The sequence below is a fragment of the Canis lupus genome, chromosome 5 (assembly GCF_048164855.1).
Source record: "Canis lupus baileyi chromosome 5, mCanLup2.hap1, whole genome shotgun sequence".
Classification (NCBI taxonomy): Eukaryota; Metazoa; Chordata; class Mammalia; order Carnivora; family Canidae; genus Canis; species Canis lupus.
The window spans coordinates 18,916,454-18,924,612 of NC_132842.1; the positions used below are offsets into that span (position 1 = coordinate 18,916,454).

Below are 8,159 nucleotides of genomic sequence, written 5' to 3' on the forward strand. Positions count from 1 at the left end.
AGCACCAACTAGTCTAACACTTCATCTAACACAGCACTACACAGTCTTCACAAACTCACGCAGAACCAGACAGACCACATCCTGGCCATAAAACACACTGTAACTATCTAAAAGAATGGAAATCACACACCATTAGCTTAGACCACATGGAGTTAAGTAAGAGAAATATAGCAGGAGAATCTCCATACATTTGGAAATTAAATAAATGAGTTAAAGTTGAAGCACTGAGAGAAATTTTTAACTATTCTGAACTAAATGGAAATACAACTTATGCAAATTTGTGGAAGGCTGCAAAGGAGTGGTTAGAGGAAGATTTCAGCATTGAAGGCATATGTTAAAGAGAGAGAGAGAAGAGAACACTAAAATCAGTAACTTAAGCTTCTACCTTAGGAAACAAGAACAAGAAGAGCCAGAAGAAAAGGAAGAATAAAATAGAAATCTGTGGAATTGAAACAGGCAAACATGGCTAGGTGGCTCAATCGGATAAGCATCTGAATCTTGGATTTGGCTCAGGTCATAATCTCAGGGTCATAAGATTGAGCCCTGAGTCAGGCTCTATACTCAGCAGGTGAGTCTGCTTGAGATTCTCTCTCTCTCTCTTCCTCTCCTTCTCCTCTGCTCATTCTCTCTCTCTTTCTCAGAGGAAAGGAAAGGAAAAAGGAAAAAGGAAAAAGGAAAAAAGAAAGGAAAGGAAAGGAAGGAAGACGCCCAGATGGCTCAGCGGTTGGGTGCATGATCCTGGATTCCTGGGATCCAGTCCCACATCCAGCTCCCTGCATGGAGCCTGCTTCTCTCTCTGCCTATGTCTCTGCCTCTCACTCTCTCTGTGTCTCTCATGAATAAATACATAAAATCAAGAGGGAAGGAAGGAAAGGGAAGGAAGGGAGGGAGGGAAGGAAGGGAGGGAGGGAAGGAGGGAGGGAGGGAGGGAGGGAGGGGAGAGAGAGAGGAAAACAATTGGGAAAAAAACAACAAAGTCAAAAGCTGGTTCTTTAAGATCATTCATAAAATTGGTAAACCTACAGCCAGGCTAGCCAAGAAAAAATGAGAAAAGAGACAAATTACTAATATCAGAAATGAAAGAAGAGTCGTCGCTATGGCTCCCATGGAGATTAAAAATTAAAGGTAACAATAATCCTATGCCCTCAAATTTGAGGATTTACATGACACGCACCAATTCCGTAAAAGACACAAGTAACAAAAACTCCTACACAAAGAGAAATAGGTGATCTAAATAGGCCTATACCTAAAAGAGAAATTAAATCAATAATTAGTAACCTTCCTCAACAGCAAGCACTGAGCCCTGACGGCTTCACTGGCAAAAATAAGAAGAAGACATTATACCAATTCTCAAACTCTTTCAGAGAAAATAAAACAGAGGCTATACTTCCAACTCATTCTATAAGGCCAGCCTTATCCTACTATCAAAACCAGATAAAGACAGCAGAAGAAGGAAAACTATAGTAGTCTATAGACATGTAGACTACTATATCTCTTATGAACAGAGATGAAAAACTCTTCAAAAAAATTTGAAAAATTTCAAATCAAATTCAACAACATATAATATGGATGCTATACCAAAACCAATGTTTTTTTTTTTCCAGGAATGCACAGGCTGTATAATATGCAGAAGTATTAGTGTAAACCATCACTCCAACAAGATAAAAAATATCTATTTGATCATATCAACAGATGCCAAACAATTATTAAGAAAAATCCAACACGTATTCATGATAAAAGTTACCACCAAACTGGGAATAGAGGGGACTTCCTCAACTTGATAAACAACATGTATAAAATACCTAGAGCAAACCTACTTAATGGTGAAAAACTACATTCTTTCCCTCTAAGATCAGGAACAAGGCAAGGATATTCCCCTCTTACCACTAGTAAAGATTCAGTACTTAAGAAGAAGTCCTAGCTAATCCTCTAGGAAGGGAAAAGAAAAGAAAAGATTTACATATGGGGAAGGAAAAGGTAAAACTGCCTTTGTTCAGAGACAACATGACTATGTATGTAGAAAATCCTAAAGAAACAACGAAAAAAACTCTGGGAACTAGTAAGTGATTATAGCAATGATTCAGGATGCAAACTTCATGTACAAATATCAATTACTTTCCTATATACCTGTGTTCTATGAAAGAGAGAAGAAAAAGGCTGACAAGTCCACCTTGATGAGAAATGGCTTCTTAAGGGGACTTATGGACAGAAGTGTGTCTTGGGAGGCTGAAAAATTAGTAGATCTCCACAACCCCACCTCCAGTGAGACCTGTTTTGGGGCCCAAAAAGCTGGCGGGTAACTGCTGGAAGCCCACCCAGGAGGAAATGCTTGAAAATCATAATCCTATCTCTAAAGCAGATGAAGGACATTCATGGGTGTACTTAAGGGTGTGACCAGACAAAAAGAAAGAATATGAGAGGGACCTGTGCTCCAGAAGGCTTCAGGCCACAGAGAGCCATCAGCATGGTGGGTCTGCCCAAGATAGCATTGTTCACACTGCCAATGAACAATGGGAATTTGAAATTCAAAACAAAATACCATTTACATTAGTGCCCAATCTAACAAAAAGTGTACAGAATCTCAATTCGTATAAAACTCAGCTGATGAGGAGCCCGGGTGGCTCAGCGGTTTAGCACCGCCTTCAGCCCAGGATCTGATCCTCGAGACCCAGGATCAAGTCCCACGTCGGGCTCCCTGCTTCTCTCTCTGCCTGTGTCTCTGCCACTCTCTCTCTCTCTCTGTGCTCTCTGTGTCTCTCATGAATAAATAAATATTTTTAAAAACTCATTTGAAAGAAATCAAAGATGATCTCCATAAATAAATTCCATGTTTACGGACAAGAATACATAATATGATCAAGATGTCAATTCTTCCCAACTTGGTTTATATATACAACACAACCCCAACCCAAATCCTAGCAAGTTATCACATATATATGACAAACTCATTCTCAATTTTACATGAATAGGCAAAAAAAAAAAAAAAACAGAACAGCTGACACAATATTGAGAAATACAAAGTCAAAGGACTGACACCAACCAATTTCAAGATTTCCTATAAAGCTTCAGTAATAAAGACACAGCAGTATTGGTCAAAGAACAGAAAAACAGGGATCCCTGGGTGGTGCAGCAGTTTAGCGCCTGCCTTTGGCCCAGGGCGCGATCCTGGAGACCTGGGATCGAATCCCACGTCGGGCTCCCGGTGCATGGAGCCTGCTTCTCCCTCTGCCTGTGTCTCTGCCTCTCTCTCTCTCTGCGTGTGTGTGACTATCAAAAATAAATAAAAATTTACAAAAAAAAAACAAACAAACAGATCTGTAGAACATAACAGAGCTCATAATAAAACCCACACGAATACAATCAACTGGTCTTTGGCAGAGGAGCAAAGACGATTCAGTGAAGAAAGGCCAGTCTTTTCAAATACTGATGCTAGACAACTGGATATTCACATGCAGAAAATCTTTGAATCTAGGCATAGAACTTATCCCTGTTCACAAAAATGAACTCAAATTAGATCACAGAACTAAATATAAAGACAAATCTGCACAATTCCTGGGTGACTTTGAGCATGGCAAGGAGTTTTTCCATGCAACTCCAAAACCCCAACGTCTGAAAGAGAAATTGCAAGGTTGGACATTATTAAAATTAAAAACTTCTGTTCTGTGAAAGAAACCGTTCAGAGAATGAAGAAACAAGCCACAGAATGGAAAAAAATATTTGCAGAACACGTATCTAATAAACGACACGTATCCACAAAAGACAACTGTTAAAACTCAATGATAAGGGAAAAACACAACTCCCTTAAAAATGGGCAAAAAATGGAAAAGACACTTCTGTAAATCTAAGACTGTTCTAAAAAGAAGTCTACTATTTCAAAGGTATCTAATGAGAAAACTGTCCAAAGAATCCAAAAAGACGTTTCTGCAAAGATGATACAAAAATAGCAAATAAACACACAAAAAGATAATGAACTTCATCAGTCATCAAGGAAACGTAAACCACAGCAACAAGGAGGTATCATGTCCCACCTTCTTCTAGAAAGGTGAGAACAAAAAAGTCAAACAAAAGCAAGTGTTAGCTAAAACAAGTGTTGGTGGGGCACTTCAGCGGCTCAGTTGGTTAAACAGCCGACTCTTGATTTTGACTCAAGTCATGATACCAGGGTCGTGTGAGATTGAGCCCCAAATCGGTCTGTGTTCACGAGGAGTCAGCTTGAGATTTCCTCTCTGCCCCTCTCCCTCACCACTGCCCACCTCCCTGCTCGCTCTCTTGCTCTCTCTCTCAAATAAATAAAATCTTTTTTTAAAAAATAGGGTTGACAAGCATACAGAAATCAGAAGCCTCACACACTGCTGGTGAGAATACAAAACAGTGGAGCCACCTTGGGAAACTGCTGGTTCTTCTAAGTGTTAAACACAGACTTAGCACTTAACCCAGCAATTCTGCTCCTACATACATAGCCCCCAGAAATGAAAATATGTCCACATAAATACCTGTATGTGAAGATTCTTTTTTTTTTTTTTTCATTTTGTATGTTGTTGTTGTTTTTTCTCCAGGTGGGGTTTTTAACGGTCACTTTCCCACACTCTGGATAATTTCTGATCCCACCACAAGGAGCCCTTGAATTGGCTAATGTGAGAAACTGGGAATGAAGACCCCTTTTAATTGCCATCTTGCCGAGGGAGTCTCCTTTTTTTTGGAAAAAAAAATCGAAAGGTTATTGCGTGAGCCTGGATGAATCCCACTCTCAACCCTCCACGGTCCGACCCACCCCATCTCACCTCATACCCGTTTTTGGCAGGGAGAAGCAGGAGTACGTGGTCCCGAATTCTCCTCCTTCACCTTGTTAAACACTAGAGGGAAAGCCCGCCATGAATGGCAACGATTCACCTTCAAGCTGCCTCCCTTCATCCAACGTTAAAACCCTTTGCACATAAGGCAACGTGGAAGCTGATGTTTTTACTCACCTCGCTGTTTTAAAGCACCATTATGAAGTCAGGTTGTACAGTAATTAACAGTACCTTTTATATATATCTCATATCTGTCATTTATATATATATATATATACACACACACACACATACACATAAACACACACACACACACAAACTGGAAGAGGTAACAGCGGCTTATAGAAATGGATCTTCTTCAAGGTTTCCTGTGTGGTAAGCACCTGAAATACTGCATAAAAGGGTCTTGTGTGATCTGTCTCCCTGCTGCTCATTGGGCTCTGTTCTGCATGACCAGGAATGGTGCTGGCAAGAGAGCTCAGCGGCTGGAAGGAAAGTCTGCTGCTGAGCATCACTATTTTCCACCCCCTGCTTGTGCTCCTATCTGATCAGGCTAGAGAAGACAACAAAACATACATAGTTAGAAAAAAACTCCAATATATAGATTTCTGTAGAATTTCCTTTTTCTTCCCTCCTGTCCTTCCTCTGCAAGGTATTGTTGCTATGTCCTGTTACTGGTTTTTGCTGCAATAAACCCTCTTTGTTTCAATCACAGCAAGAAACAAAAATCCAAACAGAAAACCCCTCTGAAAAGAGTAGAAAACAAAAGGTTTGACCTACAAAAAGGGGAGGGGGAGACAGGAGGGACCTTGGTTTTGTTTTTAAAAAGGACTGAAGATTAACATTGAAAAATCAGGAGATGATGTGCAACCCTTTGTGCAAGGCAAAGCCCTCTGGTACTTCCGCCTCTGGTTTTGTTTTAAATTTCCTTTTTCTCTTCTGCGTGCGGATACTTCTCTCCATCTTCATGTTGTCAGTGTTTTGTTGTGTTTTGTGTTTCCTTGTTTAACTTTGTGTCACTACCTCAGTCTGCCCTCATGTCCCTTACACACAAACAAAATATTCCTTCAGCAGAGCGAAGAGGTGGCGGATGACCGGCACGCTACACGACCAGCCCAGCAGTCTCTGCGTCGCCACGTGGCTCATGTTGGAGACATCAGTATAGTGGACAGGGAAGCCAAACACCCTTTCCGTTTTAGTGCACCATAAGATGTCCTCTTTCTCATTCATGAAGACGGGGACATGCTGGTCTTTGCCCTGCTTTATGGAGTTCGACCTAGTAGTAATGGTCCTCACTTTGCTGAACTTGGCTATCCAGCCGTGCTCCAGACACTCCTGCAGCTCCAGCTTATCATTCACAGTGGATGCCAACGGCCTCCTGTTCATACCAGGAAGGTTCCCCCAGAAGTAGTGGGCCCTGTGTGCAGCTGACACTTCTTTGGCATTAATCATCATAGGGTTGGACTCGAGAATTCGCGAGATGTCCCTCTTGTCACTAATGCCCATGGCCACCACATTCTCAAAGAGCCGGAAGAAGGGGCGGTCATCTCCCTCCTTGGGCCGCGCATCATGCAGCAGGTGGTAGAACTCAAAGAAGAGCCGGCCAGTGCCCTCGTAGAGTCCTTTATGGGCAGGATTGATGATGGAGAGACCATTGCAAGGACTGCCCCCAATCACCAGATCCAACAGGCCCCACTCCTGGATAGGCTTCTGTGTGACGCTGCAGACGTCCCCAACATACATGATCTTCCCGACCGTGACGGAGTCCTTGCACACCTCGGAGGCGATGTAGCAGTCCACCTGAATCCCCAAATCCTTCAGCACCAGAAGCCCTGTAGCAATTCCATCAAATAGAGACAGCACCCGAATGGGCTTCCTCTTCTCAGCTGGGACAGGCAGGTAAACCTTCATAGGGTCAAATTCCTGGTCGTGGCTGTTGGTGAAGAACACCTGGAGCCATGAGGGCCAGTCGTCCCGCTGCCGCAGTAGCCCGTAAGTGCCCTTGTGCCCACACATGTAGCAGTTCCAGGGGTCCTCCTTGATGGCTGCCAGGTGGCCCCCAGCCCCAATAAGAGATCCACACCCTCCACACAAAAACACCTGCAGCAGTTATTGTTCCCAAACATGAGCACCTTGCGCCCCACCCCCCACAGCAAATGGTGTGGTAGGACTGGTAGCTGTCATCATCGTGGTGATACGTATGCACACTCCAGGAAGCAGTTCTTACAGTTTTGGCACATTTCTCCAACAAAGAGAGGGTGTTCCAGGGTAACGTTGAGGCTCCCACAAGAGATGCAAATGTCCCCGATGTTCCGGCACTTCTGCCGCACTTCGTACACCAGCTGCTCTCTTGTGCGTTCATCAATGATCTTAGGCTTCTCAGTCGTACTCTTTCGGGGCTTTTTGGCTGGTGGGGGTGGTGCATAGGCAGCTGCCTCAGGTTCGACCCACATGTCTGTGTAAACTTCTTTGTAGGGGTTCTTCTCTTCTTCGGGTGGCTTCAGGCCCTTGGGGCCAGAAGGCTGGAACCCTCCAAGAGACCACTCGATCATCTGTTTGTTCTGCACCTCCACGGACTTGGCAGTGTCGCTCTCATCGCTGTCGTGGCACGCTGGGAACAACTTCCCCGCATGGCTACAGGCCACCTGCAGGACTTCATAGATGGCTTTGCGGTACATGGGCTGCTTGTTGTATGTGGCCTGGTGGAAAGCACTGCAGAAGGAGCTCAGCGGCATCAATTTCTCAACACACACCATCAAGAACTTGCCATCTCCAAACCACATGACCCAGCGGGTGCCTTCAGCTCCTCAGCTCCGGCCTGTCATCCACCAAGACACAATGCGGCCTGGCTACCAGGAGAAGCCCCGAAGTTTCCCCCACACCAGCTCCCCAGTGCCAAAGCCCCGGCCGTCCTCGTAGGCCAGCTCATCGTTGGCTGCTTTGGTGGTGTTCTTGTCCCCAGCATCTGCCCCCACGGGCTCAGGTGTGGTGGCCACAGTGGGGGATGCAGGGTTGGTGGGCTGCTGCATTGCAGGAGGACTGGCCTCCTCCACCTTCTGAGACTCGCCAGACCCCTGGTTTTCTTCCACAGCATTCATTACTGCGATCACCTTGGCTTTTCTTCTCAGCCCATAAGGCCACGTGCAGCCCCTCTATGTGAAGATTCTTAGCAGCATTATTCATCATAGGCAATAGGTAGAAATGACCCAAATGTCCAAAGCTGGATAAAGAGGTTAACAAAGCTGGTATATCCATAAATACTACTGGGCCATAGAAAGGTATGAAGTATTGCTACGTATTATCATGTGGATTAAGCTAAGTGACAGGAGCCGATGGCAAACAAATCTACCCACCATATGATTCCATTTA

At 44.1% G+C, this 8,159-nt stretch overlaps 1 pseudogene; it reads right to left on the reverse strand.

The window, feature by feature from the left end:
- Window positions 1-4,261: 4,261 nt before the first annotated feature.
- On the reverse strand, window positions 4,262-7,906 carry LOC140632896 (DNA (cytosine-5)-methyltransferase 3A pseudogene; annotated as a pseudogene).
- Between the last annotated feature and the right edge of the window lie 253 nt (window positions 7,907-8,159).